Below are 21,125 nucleotides of genomic sequence, written 5' to 3'. Positions count from 1 at the left end.
GAAAAATTTGAAATTCTAAAAACTTCCCCTCGGCGAGAAGCTGATAGTACTTCCGCAATGTGGAGTAAAAACTGAAACTGAAATAAATAAATAAAAAAAAAAATAGAAGCATTTAATGAATTCCACGGCATTTTTACTGCATATAGGTGTACAGTAGATGGAATTTCATGAATACTGAATGTTTAGTATTACATTTCTCTGCTCCACCGCCAGGTAGAGTATCGCTGGCCCACTTCCTCCCATTCACTCTCTCTTTCTATCAGAGCATTTCCCTTACCTGGCCCTACAACTCGCCTTTTAATATTTCTGGAATAGGGCGCGACTATAAAATTTATGCTAACTTGATAATGCTTATAATTTCAGTTTGTGCACCGCGTCGTCCTGGGCCACCGTTCACCAGCCTGTAATCTTCCTAAATTACTCACTCTACTGAGCCTTTAAAAAAAAATCCAGCCCTACTTAGTTACTACAACCAAAGTAACAACAGAGCATGAAATAAATAAATTATAAAAAAACTGTATTTCTCTTTGAAATTAAAACTGAATAAATAATGTAATGACCTGGAGTTCTTCTTAGACCTTTCATTGTGCCGCTCTGCCTTAAAGTATTTATTTATTTATTAAAAATGCACTTCTTTAATTTATACCCAGTATTTACCTTCCTTAAATATGAATTTTTATTTCCTTAGAGAATATTTTAATTAAAATAATTTTTAATAATTAATTGTATGGTAATTTCTATTAAACACGATTATGCCAAAGACCTAAAGCCCAATCGGCGTACTCTACTTTGAGAGCGAAACAACGAAGAAAAGAAGAGGATAAACACGTCTCCTGGTAAAGATCGTATTCCTTCCTCGCTATTAGAAAACCAACCTTGTGTAGCCTTTCCTCTATTGTAATTTCAGTAAGGTAATAGAGGAGAGCGTGTGCTAAAATCAAAGAGTTACTGAACGTAGACAACAGCCTCCGTTGTAGAATCCTCCAGGACATATCGGCCTCTTTGCTTTGTCCTTTGTATGATTGCAAATGATTGAACTGGTGGCTGGGAAAGAGTAAAAGTTAGTTAGCTCACAGATTTTTGGAAAATGGTCGCAGTACCATTTAAACTGAATTAAAATATAAAATAATTTGATACTTATTAGTTTGTCCAGATCCAAACTTGACTTGACTCACAAACTAACCAAGACACTGTTACGGACCGATATGGACATATGAAGCAGAAGTGTGAAGCTCAACCAAACCCCTTTAACTCCAAACGCCTGCAGACACTACAGTCTAAAATCCTACGGAAAATCCTGAATGCTCCATTCTACATCTCTAACCTTACCATACACACTGACCTTCACATCCCTTTCGTCACTGACCTAATAAAGTCTCGCTACCGCAAATTTCACAGCCTCCTAGCTCTCCATCCCAATCCTCTTGTACAATAACTCTCCTCTCCTCACCTTCCCGACAATCCTTCTCGTCCATTGAAGCGGAAGTGGCCTAGAGATCTATTGCTGCGATTAAATCATTGTGAAAGAGTTTCACCAGTGGGTGATTGCTCTAACCATGACATTACAAGTGAACTGAACCAGTATGATCAAATTTACTTGATTCAACTTTTGTTAAATGTGACTAATAAAGAAATGTTTGAAAAAATGTATTGAGGAGGCTGAAACACGTGGGAGTAATGGCTAATAAAAAGGGAATGACCAAAATTTATTTTAAAAATACTTCAGGAATCCTTCGAGCAAGTATAGACCAGGAAAATTTCAATTGGACATGTTTCGCGCTGCTCTAAATAATCTGATATTGAACGATCTGAGCCGATTCCTCGGCTATCCGTTGTAATAACATAGCAAATCTAAGATAACTTCCTGTTGGTCTTGCGTAAAACCATTTTTAAATTTTTTTTATATTTTTCTTGATCTTGTTTTAGGATTTAGTAAATTCTACTTTGAAAATAGATCAGCTGATTTTTTGGCGTGGCGGTGTCGAGTAACACTTGATATTCCTTGGCAGAAGTCTTTAAATATTTAAGTTGAATAAAAAGTTTACGTGAGTGAGAAAGAAAGCTTGACATTTTAGACGGGAGCGAGAAAGAGAGAAGAACAGCCCAGTTGGATTTGTTTTGTTGAGTAACCTTCTCTTTGAATAACCAAGTACTAATTATAATGCTACCGTACTAAAACTTTTTGAAAACTTTGGTACCAACTAATAAAGCTGTGTTCTCAAGCTGGTTGAGCTTTTTCACCCTTACCTCGCCTCAACAACATCTCCTGCACAAATTGCCCTCATCCTCAAGCTGGAAAAGTTTAACTTATTTTTATTAATATAAACAGTGCTTTTCTCGTATGTTTTTTTTTATTTAAATAAACTACTCGTATTTTACATAATTGAGTTAGAAAAACAGTAATTAAGATTTGGGTGGGTGCTTTAATAATTAATCTGCCTTTTATATCCGGGCATAATGGAGGCCAATTTCATTTTTATTTATTAATATTTATTACTTACGAAAACTTCTGGTCTAAAGGAAATCTGCGATCACAGTTTGCTGGAATAATTATCTTGATTGATTCTCAAACTCAACTAATACTTAAATAAGAGCCGATCAGTTTAGACGTTTAGAAGTTCGGCGTACTTGGGAAAATAATGTGTAAAAAGGATTTTTATAGGAAACCACAGGAGCAATGTTGAACTCAAGAATGTAAAACTATCTGTTTACTAAAGTGGCTAATCCCAATCTATCGCCCCAAACAACAACTTCGAACTTTCTGCGCTTAGTTTTTGAGTCATATTGACCAAAATTATATTGATAGATCGATAGACACGGTGCCACGATGTCTGAACAGTTAGAGGCGAGATGAGCAAAGCTGAGATGTTTTTTTAGTATTGGGTGTAGGTGTTAGATTTTAATTATTGCAATAAAAAAAAAGTCATAGGCAATGTCGATCTTTACAGGTGGGTTTTAGGCCCTATTACCATATTTGAACTAGTGGACGGAGATGTGACTAGCAAATATACTTTACTAAATTCTCATATTTAACCATTAAATAAAATCCAAAGCATGAAAAGCCGAAGTGATAGATGTAAGAAAGTTGATCTTTCCGTAAACCCTGTTAAGACAGTTCAACGGAGAATGCATCAAAGGGAGACTATTGGGTCAGAATATTTCATTCAAGAGGAGAGAGATTATTAGACGCATAACTTTGAACTGGAAGAAGTATTGGAGTAAAGAAGTGTACCTTCAAAAGCAGCATGTTTCTTAATCTTAAGGGAGACTAGCGTATCCAGAAATGCATTGTTACCTGCGTGGGTCACAAACTTGGTCCCTCACCTTTAAGAACGTTCATCACCTTTAAGTTAACCTTTAAGATCGATAGAAAGAAGAATTCTAAACTTTTTCTCGCAGGTACAAAAATAAGAAATAAATACTTAAAGAAAGAATTAAAGACAATGAAATGGAACTGTAGCGGGACATGTAGCATGACTGACTGATGAAAGGTGGACATGAAGAGTACCGTTGAGTAAATACTAGAAGGATAAGGGGAAGGAAGTATTTAAGATGGGCAAATGAACTGAAGATAGAAGGTGGCACCAATTATGGTACAAACTGGAAGTTTGCCCAGAAATGGGACTGGTTTCCAAAAAGATTTTGAATAATAAATCATTTGAAAATTCTGGTATTTTTAATTTCAAATATTTAACATTTTCGCTGGTCGCCTCTGTCCGTGACAACTAAGTAGTTGGACGTAAAAACCGATTAGAAGAACCACATTATCGTGATAAAGATGTCCCATGAAAATTTAACTCGAAAACATATTCAATGAATGCTTACGCCCACGAGAAATATGAGAAAATAAAAATTAATAATTAAAATTTATAGGTTTATCGCTTCCAACAAGGAATCAAATTATATTTTATTCGTAATTATGACCGAATAGGATACTGGTGTGTAATGAAGGCAGAAATCAATCAATTCTATGCAATAGCAGTGAAGGACCTGAGTGAGACCGAGCGATTAGAGTAGAGTGAGAGGCGATGCTCATTAATTTGCATCGTATCCTAACGTTAACCTGCTATTAATAACCCATCAAGGTGTGAACGAGATATATACAGTTGGCTCTACAATAATCATCCAACCGTGGATGCCGGGAATAATGATCATATCGGCTAAAATCAACAGTCCTCTAGTACCATGTAATGAGAGACTAACTCTTCATCACTACACAGACGCCATTGTGATGCTGCTAACTATGCACTAAGAAATGCATTGGTGTCACCAACTGAAGATGACTGTAACACACACTTTGTTCTCAAATTGCTGTAAGTATTTTAATATCAGACTTGGCAGCCAGAAAGTAAATACAGAATAAAAGATACCTCATTGTGCAGACGCGCGCTTCTTTATCCCCACTATTTATGCTAAGCATTGTGTACATAACTGGATAATGATATGTTTAAAATAAAATTTAAAAAAAAAAAAAAAAAAAAGACGAGAAAACCAAATAGATGACCGAAAAGAAGGGGGTAAAGTAAAGAGTAGATCTGGAGGTCGGATCTGGTTAGAATGATTGAAACAAGCCTGCCAACCTCCTATAACCTATCATTAAAGTTTTAGAAGATGGAAATTTAGCCGCTGCCTTCTCCTCCTCCTCCTCCAGCGTCGCTTGCCCAGTCTTAAACAAACAACACGATGATTAGAGGTTCTGGTCACTTTGTTCTACACACACATACTTAAACAAACAAAGAGGAGAGATGTTTTTTTTTTTTTTGTTTTCTGGTTGATAGTTGGTAATACTGGGGAGGCAGCTGGATCAAGTTTATAGGTAAATCAGAATTAACTGATATTTAGATTTGGAAGGTAAGCCTATACGCGCGGCTTGCTACCTAATTAAGTCAGCTATGAAGGGAACAAGCTATTAGAAGTGCTTTCATTTTTAGTTCTTACTTTAAGTCACTGTCTAAAGTAGACTAAACAAGCCCTGGGTTTGGTAACGCGCTCGTCTTACTAACTAGAGGTTTCAGGTTTACCAGTCCAGCTAGTTGACTTTAGATTCTCTTTTCAATGGATCTTCTTGCTGTCAAATGTTAAGCAGTTTTTCAGTGACGAAAAAATGCTGTATCAGTCTGCTGAGAAGGCAGACTAATGAGAAGATTTCAGGCTAAATAACTTTAGATATTTAGTGTATGGGTATGTTTCTTCGCCGAAAGATAGACACCCACACAATTCCTGAGCGGGAACCTAATTACGTTAGAAAGTCTTACTTTATATTGAATTAACAATTTTTGGACTCTTTAAACCTCATCAGAGTATTTTATGCATAAATTTTACACGACCTCAATAATTCTCTCAATAGAAGTAAAAAAGAATTAAGCAATAATTAAAAGGTAGCCAAAAAAAAAACAGTATCAAAGCGTCGTTGATATAATAATGGGATCCTATGATTCTTTTTGATAGGAAGCAATCAGAGCGAAGCATGCCTATGGACAATCCCAGTAGACACTTTTCAGACGGGATTATTTCATCACTACAAGCTACAACTACAATTTGGCTGCATAGCCTTTCGCTTAAAAGAACTTTTATTCCCTCAAACAGGAACTAAAGATATAAAGAACACTCGGGCAATCTGGGTAAAAATGAAATTGATAAAAGTTGAAAGACATAGGAACCAAGTTTCTTTCTCAGACATTCAGGTAGAGTAGATGTAACGTAACTGGAGATAAAGAGCGTCAGGAATTAGGGAAATACGAAAGTGAATGAAAGCGACTACCCGGATATTCCAATGGCTGAGGAAAGGATTCCTCAAAGCAAAAAAAAAAACCCCTCTCCTTGTATCTTCTACTATGCGAAACAAGTGTGCTCAGCAAGACTATATGGAAATACTGCAAATGAGAAACATACAAGCAATAACGAGGATGAGATCCAGCTACACTTCATAAAAGAAATGCAGGTGCGAGGTGCTTGTTAGAGGAAAGTATATTGAGATAGTTTCCGCCTCATTAAAATGGTTGGTGGAATAATTGGTTCAAGATGTAGAACTAGAAGGCAGTGGGAGAAGGAGTTCCATAACGGGTTGAGAAGTGATGTTGCTTGTTGGAAATTAAGAGATCTGGTAATGATGAGTACTCCGAACTCTTTGTCAAAGCTCAATGCTTGTATGAATTTCTTTGAAAGTATAGGACAGATCTATTTGTAAAGAGATAAGAGATAACCACGAGGGTGGTAGCTATTGAGGATTGAAGAAGACTGAATAATATGTCCTTATTCAGGTTGGTAACTAATAGAATTCATTCAGCCAATGTTAGCTACAGTCTGACTATTGACTGCCACCTTAGTTTGACTTTAGTCGATTGAAAGTTGACGGAAAAGGTTGGTCGCTGAAGTCTATTTTTTTCAACCAATGTCTGCTTAATATGTTACCTTTATTCACGTTCTGGACTTGATAATAGGGCGATGTTTGCCTCTCACACATCTTGAGATGGTAAGAGTAGGATTTCTTGGTATTGAAGAATCACAAAAAGTCGAGTTGACGAGTCCTTTTTAACTTACACTTGTAAATTTCTTCGGTTTGTTTCTCTTACAATCTTCCAGCAGCTATTTCATTTCGAATAATTCTTTGGCCAAAGAGGAATAGATTGGAAAAGTAGTATAAGTTTAGTTCAGGACAGATCCAAGTAGGTCTAACTTTGCAAAAGGATTCTCACACAGCCTCCAGTCGTAGGAAAGGAAATGATCAAGCAGATAAAGCCAGTTCCTAAAAGCATCTGTCTTTCTAGAAGTTTCAAAGGCGTCACTAGCGTTAAATTTCAAATGAACAGGTTTAAAAGAAATATATTCTATCAAAAAAACCATCTTCGAACAGCTGCCAGTATCACAATACTTTTCACTTAGGAAGTGAAAACACTTTTATCAGAAGGAGAAAGAAAAATATTCTCTCAAATAATTTTTCCTTTTCACGAATAGAGAGAAAAGCGGTAAAAGGAAAAGCCTAATCGAGTTTTACTAAGTAAACTCTCACTCTATTTTTCACAATTTTAACTCAATTTTCCAATCTTACGCATACTTTACATTTTCCTTTATCTTTCTCCGTTCGTCTTCACTGTTTATATTGAAAGGAAGAAAAGAACAGCTTAGTGAGGGATAGAAAGGCACGTTGCTAGTAAAAGGTGACGACAAATAAAATTATACATTAAAAGAAGAAGTGTAGAAGGATAAGCGGAAGGGGAGGTACACAAAACAAAAGTAAAATGTCAAATTGTTATTTAACAAACACTGAACTTAGTTCACGTTTGTGTGTGTGACTGTTCCAGCTTTTGTTTTTAACTCTCGGGGGAGTAATCTCCCAGTTATTTGATTCCAGTCAGAGATAAAAGGTAAAACGTTTTAGATAGGTAAAGAAGAAGTACTCACAAAAGATTAGAAGGGGCCCCCAACAACATGCACACGAACTCACACACTTGCAGATGTCAGCGATGGGAGAAAACAGAACAGATGAATAGAGAGGGAAGAAGTCACGAGTTTCAGCAAAGTGATGTTACAGCCAAAAATAAAGAAAAAAGGAAAAGTGGTTGACATTCTAAAGAGAAAACAGTCTGAGAAAATTAGTCAAAGATAAAACCAAAATTAGATAAAGATAAAGTTCAAATATTAATCAATTTTTCGTTTTTCTTCGTACTACTCACAAAAGAGGAAGAATTTTACTTAAAAGACACTTTAGAGGATATTTAACCTCACTTCTTCCGCAGAACTTTTTTGAAAGCATTTTTCTGGGGCAAATGTTGCAGGAAAAAGTTACGTATGTACTGTACATGTATGAAATGCGCATACCTAGTTTAAAGAAAAATCATTGGTACCGTTTTCCAGAAAATTTCCAAAAAAAAAAAACCTGTAAAATCGATTCAGTAATGCCAGTCGATTTATGTCGATTAGTATATAAGCAATTATCATAGTAGCAGCACTAATTCGGTATAAATTTAAAGTTTCTTCATGTAGCAACATGTCAGCAGACACAGACAGTTAAATTTGTAGCAGACATTTTTGCTTACTGAGGATGCCTCAAAATGGATATTTACTGAGAAAAAGACGATAAATTGAAAATCTGCACGATTCTAGAACTAATTCTACTACTAATTGGTCAAAACGAAAAATCACGAATGGGTCTCAGAGTGCTACACAATAAACTAGTGTATGCTTAATATTCTTTGAAGTATATGCTGCCATTTGGTATCTTTAAAGCTAAAAAATAGCAAACCGTGGTCTTCTTGTTGATACCTATACTCTATATTCCATGGGAGCTTGAAAAATACCTAATACTAAATTCCAAAACATAACTGTATGCTATCCTTAAGCGTATCTCATGCGAACAATAGAATTTAGCCAACTGATTCCCGTTAAAAACCATGAAAATGTTTAAGACTTCATCCACCGAATTATTCTCCTAATAATAAAGGAAGAGTATCTCTGTTAAGGCTTACATTGAAGCCTATTGGCTTGCCTGAGGTCATCGTTAGAGCGCCTATAAAAAAGTAATGTGTTCGGCAGTCTCATGTTCATCACAATGGCAAAGATAATCTCCCACAAGACCCATACCGTGTGCCATTTCCCGTTTAACTGGCCATGTCTGTCACTAACCGCGGTACAGCATAAGAAAACTCGGAAAGTAGCTTCTGAGGACATAAGTGCGTCCAGGTATAAAATGAAAAATGGTCCTATTTTTACTAGAAATACCGCTTCGGGGTTTCCATATTTCCTGAAGGTATAATCATCGCAATCACCAGAGTGCGAAATCCCAGTTTACATGTTGGTATATCTGTTATTGAGAGTGATAATGAACATAGAGTGAAGGAAATTAACACTTGAAAATAACGGTGGTATCTCTTGATACTTGGTACCACTCACAACAACACTTACAAGATTCCCAATCGATATCCCATCAATTTGTCAACTCATTTTTTTTTTCAATCATGTTGATTCAGAAACAACGCTGATTCATCCAATATTATTACTTCTTGGATGAACGCTGCAGTAATAATATTTTCTTGACACATCTAGATGACTTTATCTATTTTGGTGACGGGAAGATTCCCTTGCCCCTCTGCAATCACAATATTTATTTAGTAAATGATTTGTTCCATAATAAATAGCTCGATAGTAAACTATCCATGTCTAGTGCAATTGAACGGCAGCAATTGGCAATTTCGCTTCGCACCCTTCTTTTGCTTCCCCTCCTATCGGTCTCTTATAGAGGTGTGAAAGTTTGCGCGTGGGTGCGACAGCGTCGATATCTGGTGCAAAGGTCTCTACACACACTTAGAATCAACATACACAACAACATTAGTGGAGCTGTTGTTATATAGCTAGTGCACTTCTCCCTGTCTGTACTGATGAACAATTTATCCCCTTTTACCATTTGATGCCCAAATATGGCGGCCGCCAGACGTGGGTTTGCTCCCTATCAATCATGGCCAAACGTTTCCCCCTTCTGGTTGTATGAAAAGAGTAAACTGAAGGGTGCCACCAAGTCTATACTCTAGAGCTGTTAAAAGAGGAGAAATTTTGTTCGAATTGTGAAGAGGAAAATATTATATTTTATAAATGGATTTGCTCATCCCGAAATATGTATTGCCAGTCATTCAACCGTGGCTTATGCGAGATATTCCATGTTGTATATTCGGAATTATTGTATGGGGATTCCTGAAATTGTTTCATCTGTCTCTTAACCCTCGCAAGAAGCATTGTAATCGCGTAGATCCTGAATTTGGATTTTATTAAATCATACCTATAAGCAGCAATTCGTCGTAATGTACGATTCCATCATCTAGTGAGCTGATAAATAAATGTGTTGCTGAAATTTCATCTTTGAAGGAAATTCGTTAATCCGAAAAACATCTTTACAATTTTTTTTTTTGTTTTGCTTTTTATTAAAATTAAATTTAGCAATCTACTACATCCATTGGGTCGGCCCGAGTTTCACCGTCAAGGAAATCCTGAAAGATGCAGCAAAGACCAAGCCTCAGTACACTACCTGAGAAAACTCGGTATGAGGAACGCTCAACCGCCTTATTTGGTATAGGGACAACCCTATATGTTAGTCTTAAGGTAGCTGATAAGTTAGGTTTAGTATGTGTTTAAGATTAAGCTAGTAAGTTAAAATAATCTAGGGAGCTTGAACGGTCCGTGGAGAAAATTGTGAATAAAGAGAGATTGCACTAACATTAGTGCTTAATAATTGTTAGATGGAGTTAAATCGAGAAAAGTATTAGGTGAACTTCAATTGCTGACTTTCACTTCTTTTCCTGAGCAGACCAGCAAATTTTCTATCGAAATAACATTTTATTTTCACTTTTAAAGTTAATGTTAAAAACCCACGCAGTCCCGCTCGTGTAGTATCTCGAATTCCCGATGAAAGTACACGTCGGAGTACTGGCTTCATGGTTAATGGAATGTTGACTTTCTTGGGCAATAAAACAGGGTTTTATTACCAGAAGGGATAGAAGAAGCCATATAGTTAAATAAATACTCTTACATTATTAATGCCCTAAATTAATGAAAAGTAGAAAGGAAAATTTTCATCTAATTTAGGGGAAAAACAAGTTTATGGCTGAATAGTTAACCTAAATACCGGCAGGATCCTCCCTAATAAGCTCTCTCCAGTTTACAAATGCCAGTTCGTCCTCAATTCACATTAGGGAGCGGAAAAGAGAGTCCTTGAAGTCTATAAAATAAACATTTTGTCGGCAGGGTGTTTATAGGGCGTTCAGAAAAGAGAGAGTCGATGATGGAACCATAAAACTGTCGGCTATTAATTCCTGTTAATACAGAACAACAAGTTAGGCGAGAGAGAAGTGAGAGAAGCTCTTCCTGCCCCCAGCCACAATTCAACTGGTGTGCAATAATCATCTGGAGGGCGGAACGCAAGAGGAGGAACTCCGGACGATGGTTCTGGACATTAGGCACTAAAAACCATTCTTCACCATCCAATTTCCTTATACAAAAGACTAATCATTACTTATCTATCATCAAGGGTGCATGATATTTGAAGAGGTGACTTGGGGGCGAGATTCCTGCATTATCAGGTGCCATGGCCGCCAAGGAAGCCAGAGCACAGGAAGAAGGGTGTAGTCTTCTACCCTTCTACTTCATCACCCCAGTCTACCCACAAAACCCACACCCGGATAGACAACTTTATGACTGCACTAAACTAGTGAGTAGTGTTCAACAGGCAGCTTTATTGGTGTAGTGGAGATTACACCCCGCCAGTCATAACTATGGAGGGTCATTTTTATTGAGCCATAAATTATCCATTAACACAACAGCGCGTTAGTAAATGTTGTTTAACAGTCATAACAATTGTCGTACTTCCAAACTGACTATAAAGGTTTTCTATTGCATTATGGGTTTTTGTAATGAATTTATTCACACTCGCTAGTTAAACATTTTTTTTTTTAATCTGATACATTTTAACTTGATTTTCAAACTGCAATTCTTTTAAATCTTCCAATTGTGAATAATATAATAACGGCTCCCTTATTTAAGTGAAACGAAATTGGAGTTTTACACAATAATACGCCCGTTCGCTTACCGCAAGTTCGCGTAAAAATCGTTAAAAACACAATTTATAAATCGATACAAAAGAGTCGGCATAAGTGGCACTTCAGCTGGATCGATTTTCTTCCAATTTGGAATTTAAATTGCATATTTGTATCCTATTGTTGTACAGTTTCAATTAAAGCGACTTTAATCAACTCTTTCCCAATTCCACCTTTAATTCCAGATTATGGAGTGTTCCTGTTATCTCACTTCTAATGTGTCTACTATGTCACCTAGCTCATAGACCTTTAATTGGCCTGTCGTCCTGACTTAGTTGAAACCAAAACTAAATAAGCTGTTTTCCAGAGTCGTTTCGTTAGTCCTGTGTTCCTCTAGTTTCTCTCCCGCTCTCTCTGGAAATACTCTTCACCAATAAAGCAGTAAGTCCCTTACTGTAGAACGACATTACATTCCAGCCTGTGTAATCCTAAGTGAACTTTAGCTGCAGTCTTTAATGTGCTATTTCCAAAATGAGTAATAAATTGTACTTGTTTCAGGTGGACTTCACGTGCCGGCAACTCCCGTGCCTTCTCCAGGAGTGAAAGGTAACTATGAGCTTTATTAATAACTACATTAGTGCGACACAAGGAGAAGAAAGAGCCGAATCGTCTAGTCAGAAAGCTACAGTCCTGCTGTTAGTTTCTAACAGCAAAAGTAAATTTCGAATACAGGAAATTGTTAACCAGTTCTTAGTTTTGTGTGCGTCAAGTTGTCCATTTCTTTCTCTCGTTTGGTCCATTTATTTTTATAGATTCTCTTTACTTTTCCACTCTTTTAATTGGTAATTTTATTGTTTACTCCGTTTATTATTTTCATTTAATAATTATTAGGCTATTTATCGTTAATCATTTATAAACTTGCATTTTGGTATCACTGGTTATAACAATTACTTATAAATCATTATTATATTAATAATTACTTATGTTCATATTATGAGTAATCACTTATTTTATCCTGGTTTAATGTTTCTTTAGTATGTTCGTATCTTGTGTCAATTCCTTGCTGGAGAACCTTGTTTTCTTTAAGCAATAAATAAATAAATAATAATAATAATAATAATAATAATAATAGTTTCTATTAGTAAAAGTATTTGTAACATGGCCTCTCGTAGATTTCCATGTTGTCCATAAAACAAGTTCAGATTACTTTATATCAAAATGTGATGCTGATCCCACTACCAGGGCATTACAGCAAGGAATCTTTCTTCCATCAAGCGCGTGAAAACAACCAATTTCGTTTAAAATATAATAGTTCATTTTTCCTTTGTAGTGCATTATTCTTTTACATCTTTCACCAATAATATTCTTTGCGCATTTTTAAATCAGTCTGTTGAGACGCTAAGTACTAGATTTGCTGGACCATGATTCAGGCTATTTTAGATAATGTCATTCAATTTTCAAAGTTCAATTTGATTTTTTCAAAGTTTATATTAATAGATAAATTTGTATGTACAATAATTTAGAAATAATAAATACGTAGTTTTCAAATTTTGAAGAAAAGCGTTTTATTTCAAACCTCGGAGAGATCCCTACAATTAGGCAATAATTTTTCTCGACAAAAACTTGCCGTAGGACCTAAAAAAAAATCACAAATCATGCAAATAGGCTGCAAAAGAAGTCAATGAGTACAATTGTAGCTAGAAACAGATAAGCGCTAGCTCATTAACTAGTTTACTCAATCATACCTGGATTTCTTAGACTGTAAGTTGACTCATTTTATGAGTCACATGAGAGAACAAACGCTGTTATCAAGGGAGTCAAATATAGACTGCCCAGTTCTTATATAATAAAGCCAATCATTTTAGGCAGATTTTCTCTAAATGTATGTAGAGTAGACTCATGTATACAAAGAAGGTGCAATGTATACTTCTATATTTTCACTAGAAAAGGTGTGCTTTTCTTTTATGACGTTTATAAATTGAATAAATCTTCATAAAGAAAAGCTTCAGTTTTAAAACGGGGGGAAAAAAGGATAAGGAAAATTTCACAGAACACGTTGAATATATATTTCTCTCGTAAAATTAGTAAATTTTTTCGCGACCTAAATTGTGTTAAAATAGAAATGAAATTTAACTAAGTAAGCGCAATTAGCAGTACCTGTAAGAATGGATAGAAATATTTTCGATTTCTGGTTGATCTTTCTTCATCAAATTTGGTGCAATAATAGGCCAATTATCTAACGAGTGCATAAAACATATATTCATAAGGAAGTAAGTAAAAGAGAGAGTCCAATAGCGTATCAAAATGCAAGCTTTGATGGTACTTATAGAGTGGTAAATAGAGCTGTAATCCGAGAGTTAGTACTGAGAGCTACCTCGATCAGGCTCCTCGATCAGCTTCCAATAACTGGTCCTACCTCAACAGAACTCTTGGAATACAGTTTGAAACAACCTGGAGTAACCTGAATGGAGGAACTAGGGAATGTAAAGTTTCAGCAAAGAGAAAGAAACAAAAAGTTAGCTGAAACAATTTTTTAAAAGAAAAAAACAAGGAAAAAAGGGAAGAAAAGCGTCCCCTAAGAGAAAAAGAGAAAAAAAAATTTGATAAACACATTGTGATTGTAGGACGTTGGCTGAAACTGAAATTGGAGAGAACAGACTCTGGCATGGGTAACCCGTGCGTGTTTGTACTCCATGCAGTGCAGGGTGACTCATTGCCACAGGGACCCTCACTGCCTAGACTAAGAGAGATCCTGTTGGTATACTGTGACAGCAGGGACTAACAGTGTGTGAGTGTGGCTGTGGAAGAGAGAGATACAGTGATATCGTGGCTATGGACCTCCACCTAAGGCTAGACAGAGACAGTGAACTCACCAGGGTTAAGGTGAGCATTATTGATGGCTTTTCGCTCTTCAGTTTGGTATTTCAGACACGGAAAAACTGCCTCTTAACCTTTCGGATTCACCGTCTTTGTTCATTTCTTATCCTTCACTGAAAACACTAGTCTAGTTGATTTATTGGCTCTGAATAGAATTCGTAAGTTAATTTTGTATTGTAATCGTGCGAATTTTCGATTTTTAACTTACTAGAGGAAATATTCAATTTGAGATGACTAAAGTATTTTACTACACACTGTGGTGTGTTAAGAAATCGTTTTCATGGTAGGCTTAACGTCGAACTACTAAAATAGGTGTCCTAGGCAGAGAGCGCAATTTCATACTTTACCAATTAAAACATATACTATATAAAAATATTGAACAAAAAATTATATATACACGTTTTTTCCATTAATAAAAATTTAATTTAATAAGTCTGGAGCTTGACCTGTAACAGTAACATCAAGAAACTCCTGGACAACACAGAACAGATTTCTCAGCCTTACGACAGACTCTCCATGACGCACAAGAATTGACTCACTCCACGAGACTGCGTCCATTATCTCCCGTACACTCCTATCTCCAAAATCGTCTACTGAAACTCCTTTCCATCCTAGACTGCCATCCTAATCCACTCTGCCACGGACACAGCCTCCCTACAGTTCCTTCTATTCCATACAGACACAAAAGACTACAACACATCCTTCTCTAACTTTCTCCACTAGCTGCAGGTTTTTTCCTTCCTTTTTCCTCTGCATTCTGTATCCTTCACATCTTAAGCCCTCCACATACCACTGTTATGTAGGTTATAATGTGTTGTATATTGGCACTTCTTGTTTGTAAAGTAGTAAAGTAAAATTGCCTATTTTTTCAGGCGAGCTTTACGTCCAACTACCAGTTAGGTGTCGGGGACGGAGGCGACTAGCAAACATACTTTACTTCTTGTTTGTATTTATTGTACATACTTAAAATAAAGGTTATTTATCTATTTTAATAAGTCTGTGAAACTGAGAGCAGATTACTATTAAAATAATGATTTGTTAGTTACGCATCTCTTTTAAGTGCGTTTCTAGTAATAATTAACTAATAATAATAAGAATAATAGCTAAATGTTTAATAAGAACTAAAATCCCAAATTTATAGAAAACCGGCTGACCAGCTGGGTGCCACTTTACGTCTTAACCACTACCATAGATTTTTCAAATTAAATGTGCACTATTCCAATACTTCCTTTTCACAAGTGGTAAGTGAAGGTAAGAATGTAAGAAAAGGCTAGTAATGAATCAATGAAAGGCTAATATGCTACCTAAAAAAATAGTCGTCTGTTAGCTACGATCAGCTGCTTAAATATTTACAAAGAAGATAAAATAAATAATGGTACTAGTTTCATGACGTGAATCGTAAAAAATCTATTCATTATTCTTGCTAATTAATTTAATTAGAGATAGACAAGTCTACATTGTGAGTACTAATTAGATAAGATACACTCATCAACTGCTTTCAGCCAATCAAGAGTGAACAGAATTTCGGTTTAATATCAGTTAAGATCAACCTGTTTGCAATGGTAAATGATGTACCAGATTGAATGTATAAGGTTTACTACAAGCGCTTTGATATGCCGTTGTCGATCTTGTAATTGTTAATAAATCGATGTCGATTGATACTTTGCTGAATAAAGATGGTTCCAGGAATGGTAAACAATTAATTACAATTGCACTCACATAACGAACAACCAATTAGCTTGCGTTAACATCCAGAGAGAGAAATAAACTTGTTTTGTAACACTCTCTTAGAAACATTCTCATGGTATTCTGCCAACTTTCAAGTTTTAATAAATGTTGGCTTCAATGCGATAGATGGACTGAGAAGGAAGGCTAAGGACTCTGAAATCCATTTCCAATTCAGAAAATAAAAAAGTCTTCTTAATTAAGGAAATCCTTTTTACTAACGCTAAAAATGATTTCCTTTAAGCAATGATTTTTTGCTACATCTGTTTTTCTCTATAACATCCCCAAGATAGAGTCGAAATTCTTCGCGAATGTCAAGAAATGAGGTAACGATTTGAAGCGGATCTCGAGAAAACTGGAAAAAATAACTTTCGAAGAATTCACATTTAACTCAAATTTGAAATTGTTACTTGTCATTACTTATGCCGTGGAATAGAAACATGTTCCAAATAGGTGCTTTAGAGTGTAGCTTACAAGACGCCACTTCCGTTTCAAGCTTCTCTCTCCCCAAAAAAGAAAGAATTCTCGAAAAAGTTTCAAATAAAAAATTATAAAGATTTCGATGTTTCATTATCTAAAAATCGTTGGGAGTTTCTTTTCTTTTTAGAGAAATCGCTTCAGCAATGTTCCACTTCCGTTTAATGTTTTGGGTTAAAATACAAGTTTTATATTTTTATGGTTTTTCAATTCAGAGGTTACGTAAACATAAAATACCAGTGGAAACACAATTTAAGAACATCTTGAAGTAATCGCCTATTTTTTCAGGCGCGGCTTAACGTCAAACTACCATATTAGTGAATCGTGGGCGGAAGCTTATTAACATTTGTTTTTTTTTCTAACAAATAAAAAGTAGTTGTACCCCGGGTATTCGAACTAAGCTTCATAACCTTCTCGCTTCATATCTACCAGACCTATACCTGGTAATAAATAGTATTTTTGTGTTAAGGCGCCACGGTAGCCGAGCAGGTTAAGAGGCGAGACCTGCAAAGCTAATATGCATTGTGGTACTGGGTTCGATTCCCGGTCTTGGCCTTGGATTTTATTTAATGGTTAAATGAGAAATAGTAAAGTACGTTTGCTAGTCGCCTCCGTCCACGACACCTAGTAAATGGTAGTTGGACGTTAAGCCCCGCCTGAAAAAAAGAGGCGATTACTTTACATTTAATTTAATAATAAAATAAATAAATAAATTACTTTACATTACTTAGTAGTATTGTGGCTAGGCAAACGAAGTTAGTCTCTTCAATATACAGGATGTTTCAAGCTATAAGGATAAAGTTGGTGCCTGTATCTCGCTTCTGGAAGCACCGAAAAAAATTTACAAATTAAATTTGGATTTTTAACAAAAAAATACTAAGGGGTTACGTACTTTTTAGTTTTTTTCTAGCTACATATCTTAGTTTCCGAGAAAAAGTCTTTATCCATATACCTTGGAACACCCTGTATATGAGCAAAATTTTCTGGATTTCATGGAACCATTTTAGTAAATACATGTGTTATTATCTCAGGATGTGTGCGTTTGGTACAGCTGTTCTCTACAACAGATGGATATTGTCCGTTAAAATGGACATTTGCCATTCGGTATTTGTCATTCAGTCATTGGTTTATAAGTGTTATTATTTGGGATGCATTTTTGAATGCAGTATGTTGCGATCAGAACAAATTGGGTAAATCTTTCTTTCTAAATAGCGGCCCTACCCATTTAGTAGTTCACTTAGAATTGTTTAGACAACTGTTAAATAGACAACGAGAAATTCTAGTACATTCAGGGTGGTCCCCCTATAGATTTGTGGTTGTTTTAATTTTTTTTTTTTCTTCACTTTACAAACATACAAACAATAACATCCCAAGTTATTCATTCAATAATGTTTGTTATTTTTAACTTGAAATAAAGAAATGTGTTCAAAGTTTATGGTTTTGTTTGAATTTAGAGAAGAAAATATCGTATGTGCTTAAAAGACATTCTTCAGTGTTGCTAACAAATGGCTAAAAAAGACCACAAAATAAACAAAACAAAACAATCAGGTCAATGGAAGAGTTCAGAAGCGTGGACATGCCCAGGAGCGTGGCATTCGTTCCAGAAAATTAGATCCTTTTTTGTGGCTCGTGACATTAAACTATGCTCTATGTAACAAGGTTAGAAACATGTTCTAATATTAGTTTAAAAAGTATAATTTTTTTTTTATTATCAAAAATACCATGAAATGCTGAAGCGAGCGTGTTCTGAAAAAGGCGGTGTCCTTAGAGCTTTTTAACTGATTGCACAACGGGCATCCTCACCTGTACACAAATTATGTTTACCTACACTAAGCAAAAGTGCTTGCAAATTCTTTCTTCTTGTAGTACACTCCTAATTCATTTTTCTAGAAGTTTGAAATTCTTATCGGTAGTCGGAGTGAATCAGTTCGGTTCATTTAGCTTCAGATTTTTTACTTACATGGAGATGCTAAGAAGTAGTCTGCAATGGGAGAACACTTTCCGGAGACTGGCAGTGCACTGAAAACAGCTCCGGCCGCCAATGACCTCAGGTGTTGACGCGCCTCAAATAAAAACAGACACACCATTTACAAACCATATTTGGCCAGGATACGATTTGGATTATTGGATGGAACATTCTACATGTAACCCTCTCTTCGTGAGATGCTGGGTTTGAGACAGAGTAGAACACATCCATTTCGCATGACTTTGAGGGCCTTCAGTTGGAACTTAAGCCTAAAGAAGAGATTAAGCTGTTCATCATGTAGCAAGAGTTCAAGCTTGATACCCGATTTCTTCTCTCTACTTTGATACTTCGGTCGCCGATATAGATTTGTTGTATAGATTTAGCATCCGAAATACGTACATAAACCGCAATGCCCTGTAGGCACGTAATCAGTCGCCAAAGAGAAGTCTCAGTAAGACGATCGGTCTGGGATTTTTTTTTGGTGGGGGGTAATTAATACGGATAGATTCGACACTTTTCCTTACTGAAGCCAAATAGACTTAGAGAGGCTTTGGAAAGCGTTGGCCTAGGACTTCCACGAAGAGAACAATAGTACTTCCTTCCACTCACTGTAAGGCTTTCAGAAGTAGTTGATGTGTTCAAATACTTGGGTTCTTAACGGAACAACAGCAATCTCTAGATCTCGATTCACTCCTTCTTAGATACACTTCACAGATGACTTTAGTAAACACTGGAGAAACCGAAATAGAAGTTTTAAGCTGATGTGGTACTTGCCACTTAAACCACAAATCTCTTCGGCTATAAATTAATCAAGGAGCTTTGTCTATAAATGTGAAGGAGCTATAGTGACTGCGGGAATGAAGGCGAGTAAAAGGAGCTACCAGAAGCTAAATATAGCTCACACAATTGGGAGACCCTGACTGAATAGGAATTACAAGTACTTTCGAATTGAATCTTCCTTTGGCTGAACTTAATTTATTTCCGGCAAAACTTCTATTACGTAATTATTTTAATTTAGCTGAACCTTAACAGGTCACCTTAACCAAGTTATTGGCGAAAATTTTATTTTTAAATCATGTAAATTTATAAAGGTAAACAAATGAAAAAGTGAAATAATTAAGATTAGTGCTATAATCAGTTAAAGGAGCGTTTTCTCAATGCACTGCCGGCCTCCGGAAATTGCCCATCACCGGACAGTGAGCTGTAAGAAGCTCCTAGGAAGAGAAAATCTAAGGTTCAGCAGCTGGATTCGAAGCTGGGATCTCCTCGTGGGAATTCGGTACACTAACCACTAAGCTAATCCTTTCCTATAAGAGTAGAAAACTTTAAAGCATTAAGATTGTCGCGGATCATAAATTTCTTATGTTACCACCCGAAAGATAAACCAAGGTATTGACCAGGGATCGAACCTCCTACAGCATCACTACTTACAATGTATCCACACTTTAAGTCTTCAATACATTAAGTCCAATAAACGCTTTTACTAGTTAACATTGTATGTGCTTATCAATTCATTACGGCAAGCATCTAGAAAATTAAGCTTAACAAAGGCAGATAATATCTTACAGCAAAAAGTCGCAGATTGTTATGAATTAGTTCGCAAAACGAGGAACTCATTCCGGCCTCCAAAAAAACATTTTATTACAATTTTACAACTTCCGATTAAGTTTGTACAGATATAAAGTTAGAGAACGATAGAGTGAATTGGTGAGAAGTGCTTTGCACTGGATATTATTATTTAAAAAGGTGAGATCACCATGGCAACCTGCGCAGGTACGTGAGTTGATTTGAAGAAAATATATTTTCAAAGATGGCTCCAGTTGTCTATTATTTACTAGAAAAGAGATGGTGAGAACACGGTACTATTCTGTCTACTTCCACTGCTAGACAATCGTCTGAATTTAATTGTTATAACAGAGTTCCAGAGCATTTGATCTATCTTCTCTTACTTAGTAATGGTAAGTTTTATTGCGATTGTGCTAAATCCAGAAAATGATTTTCGCTGAAAGTATTTGTTCTGAAGTCCTCTGAAGCTACAAAAGAGATTTCAGAGAATGGATTGTGAAAGAATGCCTAAATTCACAAAAGTACTAGTCAATTATAATTATTAATTTTATTGGACCTATTCTCTGAGGAAAAATTTGATTTTAAGACGTTTCAGGAGATGGAAAGTACTTGTATTTCTTGCTGCACGTTGTACTTCACCGGTATTGAAAGAAATGAGATATGGGGTTCAATATTCTTTCGCTTTCTTTATTTTTTGAGATGTTAAGACCAGTTCTCGAGGGTGTCTTCTTTACTTGCAGCAGTCTTTCTTCTCTGGAAGAGAAGGTGGAGTATCAACTGTTACCAGAATATTGTTTTGATTTGAAAACCAGTTATTTCTTCAACGGTTAGCCAAAACATAACTTGCAAGGGAGGTTAGTGCATACATTTATTCAAAATTTCAATAAGAGAAATTTGAATCACTCTTTGCCACCAATTGAATATCCGCTCCAAATTGTAAAGCGGATAAAAAAACGATTTCCTTGCAATGTACAGGTAAACTAGGAGTCACCAGT

The 21,125-nt window shown here is 35.9% G+C and overlaps 1 protein-coding gene across 6 annotated transcripts in view; it reads left to right on the top strand.

Annotated features, from left to right (window-relative positions):
• The window catches only part of LOC141445982 (frizzled-2-like), a 364,823-nt gene that overhangs the window by 177,492 nt on the left and 166,206 nt on the right, over nucleotides 1-21,125 (top strand). For all 6 annotated transcript variants that reach the window (XM_074112295.1, XM_074112299.1, XM_074112292.1 and 3 more), the window contains one exon: nucleotides 12,078-12,125. The gene's annotated coding sequence lies outside the window, so the exon portion shown is untranslated. The remainder of the gene's footprint in view (nucleotides 1-12,077; nucleotides 12,126-21,125) is intronic.

Source organism: Rhodnius prolixus, unplaced genomic scaffold (assembly GCF_049639745.1).
Source record: "Rhodnius prolixus isolate KJV_2025 unplaced genomic scaffold, Rpr scaffold_1, whole genome shotgun sequence".
Lineage (NCBI taxonomy): Eukaryota > Metazoa > Arthropoda > Insecta > Hemiptera > Reduviidae > Rhodnius > Rhodnius prolixus.
Note: the sequence above shows the minus strand (reverse complement) of the source record. Positions and strands in the feature narration are given on the sequence as shown.